Raw genomic sequence first — 14,874 nt, forward strand, 5'->3', positions numbered from 1 at the left:
ACTTTTTTGCATTGAAAACATGACAAAGCCATTTGACTATCTTGTTCATAAACAATGGTGTCAGGACTTTTCATCTTGATGACATTGACACTTTCATTGACATGAATACTTGCTTTTGAGGAATGAGCTATCCATTTTGAGCAAGTGACACGCTTTTGCAGGTTATCAACTAGGTTTTGCAGTTTGTACTAATTGTTTTGAGAACTGCATTAACTGTTGTGCAGATGTAAATAGTGATGTGAGAAATGCACCAAAGCGACTGAGAAAAACTGTAATCTCCATCAGGGTGTTGTCCCCTGGCACAGTTGCACTTGTCACAATTAAAAAACAAGCCATAAAATGAATGCGGTTTCTGGTGAGTGTTATGGAGGAACTCTCATTTCTGGGTCAGACATGCCGTAACTCCTTACAGCTCCATCTCCCCTTAATGATATGCTGATGCTGGTGGCCTCTCCCAGTCATTCAGCGCCACTCTCATAACCAACTCACATAACACACCTCCATTCAGGAGATGCCCAGTGTTTGTTACGTGACCCTCTGTCTTAGGTTGACCTCTGGCCCTAGAGAATCTTACCCGTCTTTGAGTGATATCACTTCGTGCACACTGGTAACCGCTCTTCCCCATAACAGAATCTTTGACCATTTTCTTCAACATAATCAGTTCTGGAGCTTAGGAAAGGCACACTCAAGAGTCACCAGAGCCATTCGGACTGCCTAATAGTGTTAACACAGGGAGGCAGGTTAATAACAGCAAATCGGCAAAATCGCAATACTGAGCTTATACTCAGTGAATTTAGTTATCACAGCGTCCATTCAGTGTACTGTTACATCTGTAGCCGGAGCCATCAGCCCTGCATGGTGGAGACTAAAATGAGACAAAGAAGTTACTGGCCCTGAATTAAACTAGTCAAAAACGTCACTTCGATTGTTTAAGACTTCTTAAAAGTCATTCAGTTTTACTTTTAAAACATTTACAAATTTCCCTTTAAATGTATGAAATCTGAACTGCCTGTAGCATGATTTCTTTTAACATCTCCATGTCTATGATTTTTAAACTGAAACACTGTGCTTCACTATAAATAGCTTATTATCACTTATGACACAGGCTCAGATAACAGCTTTTAGCTGACTTTGAATGAGAGAGACTCTGAGGCATTCAGGACTGGTACACTGCACTCTCATCAACTTCTAAAATCAAACTTTTTTTTTTTAACCATCTTATAACTCTAGCCCAGCATAAGGCATCTTTGCCAGAATTTACATGCATTTTCAAATAAACATAATTTTTATATTTGTCTTTTGCCCACATCAGGGAATTTAGACATTACAAATTTCCACTCAGATCGTGTCTCTGTCGCACTGGCCGTTTCAGCCAATCACAAGCTTATCTTTTGAAAGCAAAACATCAGCTCCTAGTTCTTTCGTGGTCAACACTATTCCTCCACGTTCAAGACACTAACAAGCTGTTTGTTTAATCAGATGCCTTTCTACGTATTTTACATTTAGCAACTGTTAGTCCAGTAATACTGCTTTTACTTATTTGATCACATTTCATCTCAATTTTAGTTGTCAAGTTCCCGTTGTAGGATTCACACTAACTTTGAGGAGGCTAGCACTCTCCGCTTGTGATGCATCTTTTGCAGTTATCATTGTAAATCATTTATGAGACTAGTCTCTCAATATAATCTAAACCTTTTCTAAAAGTGCTTCATTAACACACAATCATCCCTTTAGTTAATTTTATGTATTTTGCAACTCATATTTTTAGTCATTATCTGTAATTTTACATCAACCTGTATTCATCAATTCACTTATGAAAAATATTATTATAGATCTTTCCTTCAAAAGGATTCCCTTAAGACTTCAATATTTTGACCTTGTTTTTATCTCTTATTCTTTCTCAGACGAAAACTTTGATATCATCGTTTAAACACTGATCTAATTTCAAACCCACATTACAGTTTTTTTCAATCGCTAACAAGTGCTTACCCATACTTCAGATACTTTTTCTAAACTCTTAACACAGACTCACACCTACAAAACACAATTGGCCAAATGGTTAATTTTCTTCTCAAAAACACATTTTGTTAAATATATACTAACTCTTCATTTCAAAACAGAACACATGTTTCTCTGCACACACTAACTTTACCAAAACACTGGAAATCTGACTCAAAATGAAATTATTCTGTCAAAGAATAACACTTGTTTTCACTTCACAAGGTACATGCACTCAATCAAAGTACACCAGGTTTCAAAATCCTGGCTATTGTTGACATTACTAAAACTGCATAGACTTTTATGTTTCAGTTTTACAGGTATTTGCATGCAAAATATGCAATCCACCGTTTTACACTAAATTTCTTGATTGGGAACTGTATGTCCACATGTACAGTACTGTTCACATTCATAAGCATTCCAGTAAAAAGCAAATCAGTTTTTATTCCTTTGCTGTTTACTACAGGAGGTACAGTAGAAACACAGTTTGATAGAACAGAAAAAGTTTTTGTGGGCAAAAAACCCCATTACTAATCTCTGCGATCTTCAGGGTTAGGCCACATGTTTTCATCAAGATCACATCTGATATCATCCAAGGCGATGCACCTGGGATAAAACTGCTTGGTATGTCGGATCCACCCTTGGAGCCAGCATCCATGGCTTCAAGGAGGGACATCTGGTCATGTGGCTGATGGTCATAAACCTTCCACCTTCACATTACATTTCGTCCAGGTCGACGCCTTTTTTCCAGATTGAATCCTGCCTCATCTATGTATATGAATTCATGAGGGGCCTGGTTGGCCTCCAATTCCATAACTCTCAATACAAAGTCTATGTAAATCATGTCATTACTGTATACTATACTGTACTGTGTAGGTTACCTACTTGCAAAGTGCAAACTGAACTGGACATTGAATTGAATATACAGTACACTATACCTGGACATATTGTCGTTGTAGCTCCTTGACTCTCACTGATATATTGTTTTTGAACTGATATCATTGCAGAAGCAGAGGTTTTTATAAACTTTCATATTGTGAAATATTACGTAGTACAATTTGAAATAACTGATTTCTGTTTAAAAATATGTATGTCATGTAATAAATTGTGTAAAATGTAATTTATTCCTGTGATGAAAAGCTGAATTTTCAGCATCATTACTCCAGGAAGATGCATATGGACTCGAAAAGCTTGTTTCTTCATGACATTGTTCAAAAGCAACACATTTTGCTAGCAATCAAAATCACATTTTGCTAAAATCATGAAATTTACAAAAATGGTAAAAATTTAATTTAAATGGTAAATAAATAAATGCAGTCCATACTGTATCTAAGGTTTGGAATATTGTTTTTGCTATTGTGGGATGTTGTGTGTTAACATTTGTAAATACTACAAAAACAGTCCATAATTTTGTTGGGAGGTATAGCTTGTCTGTTAAGAAAATGTAAGCATTGTGGAAATGTGTTCACTGACTGCATATTGTGTGAAAACGACAAGAAATGTGTGAATGGTATGGCCACAAAAGACCGATGCTGTGCTAATTGTGTTTAGAGTTTTGAAAATGTGACAACTGGCTGGACAAACGCTTGTTAGCGACTGAAAAAAACTGTAATACCAGAAATTTCTGTTACTTTCACATTATTTTTTTTTTTTACCTTCTGAGTGGGCATTTACAATTATGGGCTAAATGGCCCTGCTGACCACAATTAAAACAACTCTCTGTCATCTGGTGGGTTCATGTGTCAGCCACAACTACAGCAGCACACACCTTTACTATAGTTTGATCACTGTGAGCTTGCAAACGGCTCAAACTTACTGCACACCCTTGAAGCAGTGTGTCCCAATCAGGAATGTAAACACAGCAGTGATAAGCAGTTCTCTGTATTCTTTTACACCAGTGGCGTATTCAATAGCCAAATCATAATCTTCATCATTATCATTGGCAGCACATTAATTTTCATAAGCTGCACAGAAAATCACTCAACATATTCTTAGGGGTTTTCACAATGTTTCTGTTTAACTTGAATCACATTTGTCCAAAGAAATGATCCCAGACCCATAATTACATTTACTTGCTTTTTGTAATTATCTTAAGCAATACAAGGATAAAAATTACAAATTTTCAGTTTCATTCTTTGTGTAGCCAGTCAAGTATTTGTTTAAATTTCAAAACAGAATCAAAACCCTGATTACCCATTTTCTTAATAATTTCACATTTCTTTGAAGTCAGAGCATCAGAGCACGGCTGCTTACAGCGTTTGCTCTCTTCTGTCTCACTATTTGTTTCAGGACTGTTCAGGTTATTGATCAAGTTACTCAATTTGTCTGCAATATCTTAATCACAGGTCAAACTCACCTGAAGTTATTGCAGAAATGGAGGCGGCAATCTTTGAACAACACAGCTTGGCTTCTGCGTGATGAAACTGCAAAGTATACTCCAACATGACAGTTACATATACTGGTCCATGCCAATTTGGGTCACACCTTTTTTATTTTTCTCTCGGGATCATTCCTGATGCATCCCTGGCAAACAACCCTATTTTTGTTAGTATCCCTAACTGCCTGATTCACTAAATTCGGGGATCCCCTATCTGAGATGGAAGAGATGGAGTAGGTTTGCGGCGCCCTGGACCTTCAATCCAGGGACGTACTCTGCTGGGGTGTTGCTACACCAACAATGCCCAGTGGGGCCCCCACAGGAGCACGCTTCGCTTGCGCTGTCTGCTCTTGTTAACTTTAAACCTTAAACAATGCTATCAGCGACTTCTTATACTTTTAACTTAGTATAATTAATCTTCACTCTCCTCGTCGGAGTGAAGCTCTCCACTCGCCTCGTCGGAGTGGAGCTCTTCCGTCCCCCTTCACAATCTCTTCCATTCAGACAGCACTACCAAATAATAAAATCTTTCTACCTTGTTTGCTGATTTGCCAGGGGTGTCACCAAGAATAATTGCCCGCCGCATCCTCCACCATTACTGTTAGGGGTTAACAGTTTAGGACCCAAGGACCAGATGTTTGAAAAGAAGACCCGGAGTCAGAATTATAAAAAATTTAAGAAAAGTTTTACTGAAGATAGTTTGCAGTTTCATCAGCAGAAGTCAGCTTCAAGACTCACACAGGAGTTCGTAGGCCGTCCCGCTTACAGTTACAAAGATCACAGCAGTTATACCATTTCCAAGGTCTAAGCTACGTCATTGCTTACAGGCTGAATGATTCTTATTGGCCAAGAAATTGATAAACTTAGTAATTTTCCACACATATACAGATAGACAGAAGCATATCTCCATAGATTATGCCGCTGACACTCTGACCCTGAAGTTAGGCACGTCATGACCTTCCAGGTCGCAAATTTGGGTTGCTGGGTGCCAGCATGTCTCGAACAACAACTCAGTCAATCTCCAACAATGCCAGTGGTTCCTTAACCTGTAAGCAAGAAGACTAACACACACACCCGGCACACATCTTTTCCAAGGTTGGATTTGGCCAGGCTCTAACTATAAACAGGAGTCTCGTCTCAAAACATCAAGATAACAAGTTCTTTCTCTCAGAATAGGACACTTTAGTCTAAATGGAAACTATAGGCTTTAACTGACAAATGGTACCTTAAACTATAGACTTAAATGACCCCTATGTGTTTTAACATGTTGAAGACCTTTCTCAAACACAAAACCAGTCCCTATTTAATTTCTGGAAGCTGGGATAAATAGGCAAGCAATGTTACTGCATTCAAATATCAAATACTGACATTAAATAATACATGAAAAGAGCATTTCAGTAATCACACAGTAACTTCTATAACAAAGTAAAATCTCCAGAGAAGTCATTCAACTCATTTGATATTTAGAAGGAAACATATTGATTAATACCTTGATTATAATCACTCATTACATATCCATTGAAGCAGCAGTGGATTCCAATCCACTCCCTTCAAAATATTGCAGCAATACAAATCAAGTTGCCAAATGGGATTGTGGGAAGTAAACTGTGAGTGGGATGAAGGTCTGGTCTATATTAACAATAATATTTTATTGGTCAAAAACAGCAAAATACAGACTTGTTAACAGGATAACATCCATGTACCTTGTTAAAGTCAATATGAAACCACAATTTACTCTTTCAGTAAAAACTGCTTTTACCATCAATTCCTGGTGGATAAATTATACATGTTAAAAACATGTTGACTTTAACATGTAACATGACTTTAACAACAGTAACATGACAAACGTTAGACATTGTGAATCAGGAGTGACTCCTGTATGAGAAACAAGCAGCAATAATAAAGGGGATTCCTGCATTTAATTTAACCAAATTTGACAGTTCAGTATTCACAAAAGTGTTTTTAAAGCAACTTTACAAAGATTGTGGCGATATGGAAGAAATCCATGCCAGCTTTTCACTTTTCTAATGGGCGGAAACCAATGAGGAAATTGAATATAAAAGAGAGCTAAAAACGGAAGAGGGGGAGCGAAAAAAAAAAAAAAAAAAAAAAACGTGTAGGTTATGTTATCGGAGTGGGACACACGCTACCTGACGGCCGTCGTTGCTATTCTTTGCTGGAATCTTTGTGCATGTGCTGACTGGGTGCGATTACCAAAGTGATGGAGAAATTGAGCTCTACTGCATGGTTCGCCTGCCTGGTGCAACACAATCCAGCCTGGTTCGTTCGCCTGCCTGCCTCAGTTACTAGTGGTGATGTCCATCATCTTTTAACCACCTCACGCCAAGTCTCCAAACTCTTTCCCCTTCCTTGGAATTTTTATTTTATTTTATTTTATTTTTTTCTAAATTACAGAATTTGATATCAAGTGTCTTGATTATCTTTTACACATTTTCACATTTGGTAAGTATAACTTGAAACAACAATAATTTGGAAAAAGAGAAAAAAGAAAAGAAACAAAAAGATAAAGGGCATCACAAACACATCAAATTACTTTAGCAGAGATACAGATCTTTGGGCTTTTTTTTTTTTTTTTTTTTTTTTTACTTTACAGACTCAAAATACATTTTAAAGGCTGCTTTAAAATGAGCAAAGTTGGGTTTTGAGTTACTCCATTTAGTTTGATGAACATGAAATTTTCCTAATAATAGAAACAAATCGATAACATACATTTTTCTTTTAGAAAAGTCAAATTCATTTGAATGAAGTAAGACAAATGACAAATTTAAGACTATGTTGCAGTTCATTTTAACACTTAGAAATTGAGACATCTCATACCAAAAGATTGAAGAACAGGGACATTCAAAAAATAAGTGCACAATAGACTCTCTTTCACAATTACAAAAACAGCAATTGTAATCAATATCCAGATGAAAACGCTCTAATGTGTCTTTCACAGGATATATTCTGTGAACAATTTTAAAAGACTCTTCTTTGGTTTTATTTGATACACAATACCGACTAAGAACTCCCCCAAAATTTTCCCACTCAAATGAGGGAAACATATTTACACAAACAAATTTAGATGGAGGAGAAGAGATACTGACAAAAAGAGATCTAATCAATTGGTTACTGCATTTATCATTAATTAAATCAAGTTTATCTAAAAACAAATGTTTGGCGACTTTACTTGCAGTGTTACCCCTAGAGCCCTGATTTCTGAATAGAGAGAAAATTTTGGCAGAAATAGAATTCATGACAATACAATATTCTTTAACAGAAATATGACACTTAAATTTCAGACATAGTTCAGCAATACTCAAAAACTGACCATCAGAATTAGCATATCAGACTCAAACCAATGTCTTAAAAATAATGTTTTTCTTCAGTGTGTAATATACTTATTATTCCAAATAAAAAAGGAGTGAAGAGAGAAGTTATGTTTAAAAGCCAAACATCCATGTTAAAAAGACTTGCTTGTGAAAATTAGATAAACAAAGAGGTATTTTGTTGATATCAAAACCGCATCTAAGGAAAAAATGTATACCACCAAGTTGATCAATTAAATGGTTAGGGAAAATATTCCACATAGAGCAATTATTTTTAATAAAACATTTTAGCCAATTTATTTTAAAAGTGCTGTTCAAAGTTGTAAAATCCACAACATTCAAACCACCCTGATCATATGGATTGCATAATATATTTTTCTTTAAATAATGAGTTTTTTTTCTTCTCCAAACAAAATCAAATAACAACTTGTCAAACTCTTTGGTAAATGTCTTGGGTACAAATAGAGCTTTGGAAATATACGCAGATCTTGACAAACCTTCAGATTTAGACAATAAGACACGACCATAAATGGATAAATCTCTCTGCAACCAAGAGTCAAACTTTCTTTTTGTACTGTTGATAATCGGATTAAAGTTAAGAGAAGCACGATATGATTCATCTTTGCAAAGTTTTACACAAAGATATGTGGCAACCTCCTTGACAGGGATTCCATCCATTTCTCACATTTGCTTATATTAAGGTTTAGACCAGATACTTTAGAGAAATTATTTATGATACAAATTGCTTTCTAACCTCTGCAGCATTTTTAAAAAATAGTGTTGTGTCATCAGCTAGCTGACAAAATTTTCCCAAAAACGTTAATACCTTGAAAGAAATTCATATTTACACAGCAAGAAAGAATCTGTGTGACGAGCAGAAAAAGAAACGGTGAGATTGGGCAGCCTTGTCTAAAAATCTACCAGAAGTCATATTAACCATTTTAACAGAGCTGTTACATTCGGTGTACAGGGTTGTAATTGCCTTTCTAAAGAAATTCCCAAATTTAAAGTATTCTAATGTTGCAAACATGAATTTGTGTTCTACTGTATCGAACGCTTTATTAAAATCAACAAATATCATTAGATTGTCATCATTGAGAAGGTAACTATAATCAATAAAATCAAGAATAAGATGGATATTATTACAGATATGCCTCCCTTTCATGAAGCCAGACTGAGACTGATCAATTAAGGAGTCAAATCCTAATTTCAGCCTGCTAGCAAAAATAAGAGAAAACAGTTTGGCATCAGTGTTTAATAAAGTTATGGGTCTCCACCCATCTAGAGATAAGGTAACCTTATTTACCTTTGGTATTAAGGTAATTACCCCCTGTCTGAGAGATGGAGGTAAGATTCCATTTATTTATAGATTCATTAAACATAGCTAAAATAAATGGGGAAAGGGCATCTCTGAAATTTTTGAAAAATTCATTCGTAAACCCATCATTACCAGGAGATTTGTTGTCCTTGAGTTTCTAAATATTGTCGATAATTTCTGTAATACTAAGCTCTTTCTCACAAATGCTGCCTACATCAAGATGTAAGGTCTGGCAACTCACCATAGACACGGCTCAATCCGAGGGGCGGGATAAACGGCTGTCTTTCAAATTCACTCTGCATGCAATAGGACAGCGCTTCAACCAACCAGAGCGTTTTTCCCAACAGCGAATGGACCATCAATATACATAAATACAGAAAAAGAAAGAGGAAAAAAACAACAAAAAAACACGAATCATCACTGAGACCCGCTCAGTAAACAACAACACTATCTTCCATTTAACAGTTGTTTGTTTGTGAAATCTTGAACTGATATAATAATAACTTAATAATTAGTTTGACTGATTTGTTGGTCAGTTCAAAATAATGATAATACTGACTTCTAATAAATCACTGAGGTGTTTTTCCTCTCATTCTGCAGCATTTGTAAATCAGCACGACTGTCGCTATCAGATATGGACAAGCTGCCAGTGCAGAACTGAGTATGTGGAGGACAGAGATCTGAGAGTCTGAATGAGAGCCTGGAAAAGAGACACACAAACACTTTATCATGAACTATATCTGAACGATGAAGAAATAAATCAGCTCACAGTTTCATTGACTCTCACCTCTGACTGAGATCCAGCTCTTGGGAGACTCTCCTCTCTCTGGGTGTTTGCAGTAGTAGAAACCCTCATGTGACTTTGAGACAGTAGGGATGATCATCTCTGTAGTTTGATTCTGGATGAGTGATCCATCTTTATAGAAATCAGCTCTGAGGTTTGATAGGGTTGTATATTGATATAAACAGCGTAGAGTCAGATTATCTCCTTCAGTCACAGGATGAACAGGACTCTCCAGAATCACACCAGCTACAGAAACACAGGAGACATGTAAACAACGTGATGAAATAAAAAAAAAAAACAGAAGAAAAATCTAAATTTAAATTTTTTATATATTAATACGAGGATGTTTGGAGGTGTTTTTTAGTAAGCTTTGATTATAAACTGCCAGTGAAATGAATAAAAACATAAACACAGACTCACAGTGTACAGTGATATTAACAACCAGTAAACTCCAGTGTCTGATGTGATGGTGGATCTGATTGTACATGTAGATCCTGTTTGTGATCCCTGGAGAAATTATGAACAATCTTCCAGCCACCCGCTGTCTGTGTATCTTCTCACTGTCCATCCATCAGATTGGGATCTCAAACTAGGTTTCACTGCTTGGTGCCCAGTGTTGGAAGTTTTGCCCTTAATACCCAGTCTGTGTCTGGTTTCAGACATATTAAATTATATATTTCACTTCAATAAAACCAGTTAATTCGGATGAAGCACATTATATCTGACCTGATGAGAAAGTTTCAGTGAACCAGCCGAATATCCAGCCTGTAGAGGAGCCGTTAACCTCACAGATCAGAGTCACTGGATCTCCTTCAGTCAACCACTTCTGAGGAGAAACACTTAAAACTGCTCTGGGAACTGAAATAGAGACATCACTCATTAATAACATGTTAAACTTGTGTGTTTTCATGAAGAGTGTCAGTGTAACTTCATCACTGAGATGTGATCTGCGTGATCCTTTAGTCTATGTCCCATTACAGGAGTATTTAGCTGCGTCAGACTCAGTAACAGAACTGAATGTGTGTTGCTGTCGTTCACTGGAAACACTGGTTGAACAGTCATTATACCAGTTGTACCGCCAGCTAGTGACTCCTCCATCATATATGTCACATCTGAGAGTGACTGTCTCTCCTCTAAATACACGATGATCAGGTTTAATGTTCACCTTGGGTTTTGGTCTTTCGATAGAAAAGCAAAAATAAACAATGAAATAATGTGATAAAATAATAAAATAATAAATAAAAACAATAAATTGTGTTTGAACATTTGTATTGTAAAACACATAATCAGGTTAGATTGAAGTGTTGTTCTCCAGCTGTTATAGTCACTTATTCTGTGTCTTCACCATATATGTCACATCTGAGAGTGACTGTCTCTCCTCTGAATTAGAGCCCTGCATTTCAGCCCGAGCCCGACGGGCCCCGACTTTTTTACGCCCCTAGGGCCGGGCTTCGGGCCAATTTTCACGTCATAAGCCGCTTTCCGACCAAGTAGTTCTAGGAACTTAGTTCTAGGAACTGTCCACTTCTAAACAGTTCTAAGAACTACTCTCCCCCAAACTCGGTTTTGCTGTTTGCGTTCGCACTGGCCAAGTGGCCATAGGAACTGGTAGGAGGGGTAAGGGAGTGACGCAAGCACGGTGACTTTTATTTTGACGGCGCGACGGACCTTTATTTTGGCGGCGCTGAGAACGCCAGAGCAAACAATGCTCGCATTCTCTGTGTTTATTAGTTAGCAATCTGTCTAACAGTACTGTTTAATATCTTATTAGATAGAACAGTTATAGAAAGTAGACAGTATATGAAAAAAGGTTATTAGCCTATGCCGTGTGGTTGATGTCCAGTGTTGCTAGCTGGGCAGATAAACATAATCATGTTTGGCTTGGTCCCTTCAAAGTTGCGTTGGATTTTCTCTTCAGCATAAAGGTTTAGAGACCCATCTATCACTGTTTTCCATGTTTGTATTGTTAGTTTCTGGAGTAAATATATAGGCTATAATCTGTGTGTTTACATATAGCTGTTTTAAAAATGGCGGGTGCTGGTGTTCCGCGTGCGTTCGGTCAATCAGCGTATACTAACGTCACAGATAGTTCCTATAGTGCTGGTTTAGACCCTACTCTGAAGTAGGACCTAAATTAGTTCCTACAAATGGAGTTCCTAGAACTAAAATCGTTCCTAGTTCCTGTGGTGCGAACACGCCGACATCCGGGTACTTTAGCCAATAGTTCTAGGAACTGTGAAAAGGTTCCTCCGGTCGGAAAGCGGCTATAGTTCACATGCGGGCTGGGCCTCGGGCCTTTTTTGGGTTATCCTTCTTTTTATATTTTTAGACATTAATCAAAAAAATATGAGAAGTTGACGTCGACGATAGAAGAACAAACATAGAAAGACATTTAATAACCTCATAACTTTCATAATCTAATAATTACACTGACATATGATTGACATGACAGTTTCACGCACGCAAGCACGCGCACAAACAGAAGGTTTCCCGTCAGCGCAACCAACGATTCACCTCACTTGCAAATAATGCAGAATATTAAGAGAAAAATCGCAGAGTGATAGAAGAGAGGACTGGGTTAAAATCTCCCACTGTGGATGCTATTCTTTTTCTCCACGATGCTCTGTAAGAGACTGTTCTAACTTTTCGTTTGATTGGACTTTATTTTCATTTAACTGTTGGAAACTAGGCTACTGATGTTTTTCGTTTTTCGTTTGATTGGACTTTATTTTCGTTTAACTGTTGGAAATTACTGGAAAAAAGAATGGCCATGTTCTGTGGTGCATTTTTTGAGGTAAGATAACCTGCAAGTTTTTTTTTTTTTTTTTTTTTTTTTGCTCTATTGCTCATTTCGTTCGCGAGCGCTGTTGCGAGCAGCATGAGCCTGCCTCAGTATTTAAAAAAAAAATTACTCACTGTGGTTTAATAAATAAACATTAAACTAACTGTCTGTGATATGCTTGAAGTGTTTTATATCTATGGATTTTATTGTAGCCAAGTAAAGTACTAGCGTTGATTTGAGAGGCTAAATTGATCAAACATGTTTTACTCACTGTTGGCTCGGCTGCTTGCTCGTAATTTTTAGCGCAATTTTCCACCGGACAAAATTGCGATTGTTAACTCATGATTTCTGTTCTGTCTGTGCGCACCAATCTTGCACTTCTATCTACTCCTCAACCAGACCACCTAGAGACTTCGGGTTTTCGGCATTATGTTAAGGAAGGTCTAATCTCGGGAACGCACAAAAAAAAAAAATCCAGGAAAAGATTTACTATCTCTTAGTGTTGTGATCCCATGACGTCAGAAAATTGCGCTAAAACACTCACTGAGTTTTTATTACTTTTTTTTTTTTTTTTTAAATGCTCCAAACATTTGTCTAAATTAACTTAATAAAGAAATGAAAAGAAAAGAAACATAACTAACAAAACGGACATATTTTAATGGCTGCAAATAGGGCAGGCTGCCGCTGAAAAAAAAAAAAAAAAAAAAACCGGGCTCGGGTCGGACTCGGGCTGATAATTCTGATGAGCTGTCGGACACGGGTCGGGCTAGGGCCTGAGCGTCTCGGGTCAGGGCCGGGCTCGGGCCTAGATTTGAGGCCCGTGCAGGGCTCTACTCTGAATACATGATGATCAGGTTTAATGGTCACTTTGGGTTTTGGTATCAAAGTAAAGGAAGGGCTCAACAGGCTGAACACTGGTTTTCATTGACTGAAGCGAATAAGCTCGTGGCGCGAGCACAGCAGGTTATGCAATACTCGTTCCCTCTTCTAGAGAGAACCGAGGTTATGTTAGGTAACCGAGTATGTTCTCTTACGAGAGGTTCTCTCGTATTGCGTAAGTTGCTTACGCTACGGGAACCCCTTGTCAACGCCATGCGCGCCGAGCATCCACTGCATGAGTCCCAGGGAAGCCCGGGGAACACAAACATGTGGGAACAGGCGGCCAGCAACGCGGGCCAGCACATGTAATAAGCACTTGATAGGAATACAGAGCGGCTCCGCCGGTCTATGTATAAACGTGTGGAGAAAAGGCGGCCAGCAATGCGGGCCAGCACAAGCACATCATAGGGAAATATAGAGTGGCTCCGCCGGTCTATGTATAGAGTATCACCCTTTTGTGCAGCTGTGTGGAGAATAGGCGGCCAGCAACGCAGGCCAGCACAAGTACACAAGCACATCATTGGGAAATACAGAGCGGCTCCGCCGGTCTATGTATAGAGAGTCTCAGCCCTTTGTGCAGCTCAACCAGAAGAGCTAGTAGTTACATGAGAGTAGCCTGCACATGAACAACTGGGCAGAACATACACATCACTTAGACTGATAAAAGTTTAGCCTGCAAGGTGGGAACTTCCAGGTTATAAAACCTCACGAATGTAGAGGGGGAGGCCCAGCCTGCCGCCATACAAATGTAGTGAATAGAAATCCCGCTGGACCAAGCCCACGACGAAGCCATGCCTCTAGTGGAATGGGCCCTGATGCCCATAGGGCACTGCAGGTGTTTGGACACATAAGCTGCTGCGATAGCATCCACTATCCATCTGGACAGGCTATGTTTCGAGGCAGCGAGACCCTTGGTCACGAAACAAACAAAGAGCTGCTCAGAACGCCTGAAGGCGGCGGAGCGCGTAATGTAAACTCTTAGCGCCCTGACTGGGCTTAGGAGGTTATCACTGTCCTCGCTGTCGAATGCTGGCAGAGCCGATAGGGAGATGATCTGCGCTCTAAAGGGAGTGCCAATCGCCTTTGGGACGTAACCATGTCTCGGTTTGAGGATAACTTTAGAGTCACTTGGTCCGAACTCGAGACATGCGGGGCTAACAGATAGCGCGTGTAGATCCCCCACACGTTTTACTGATGACAGAGCTATCAGAAAAACGGTCTTGAGTGAGAGGTATTTTAGGTCCACGGATTCTAATGGTTCAAAGGGAAACGCTTTCAGGGCCTCTAGGACCAAAGAAAGATCCCAAATAGGAACCAAAGGGGGCCGCGGGGAATTCATCCTCCTGGCTCCTCTAAGGAAGTGGATGATGAGCTTGTTCCTTCCTATTGCACGGCTGCGCGTCTACT

Source organism: Rutilus rutilus (assembly GCF_951802725.1).
Source record: "Rutilus rutilus genome assembly, chromosome: 1".
Lineage (NCBI taxonomy): Eukaryota > Metazoa > Chordata > Actinopteri > Cypriniformes > Leuciscidae > Rutilus > Rutilus rutilus.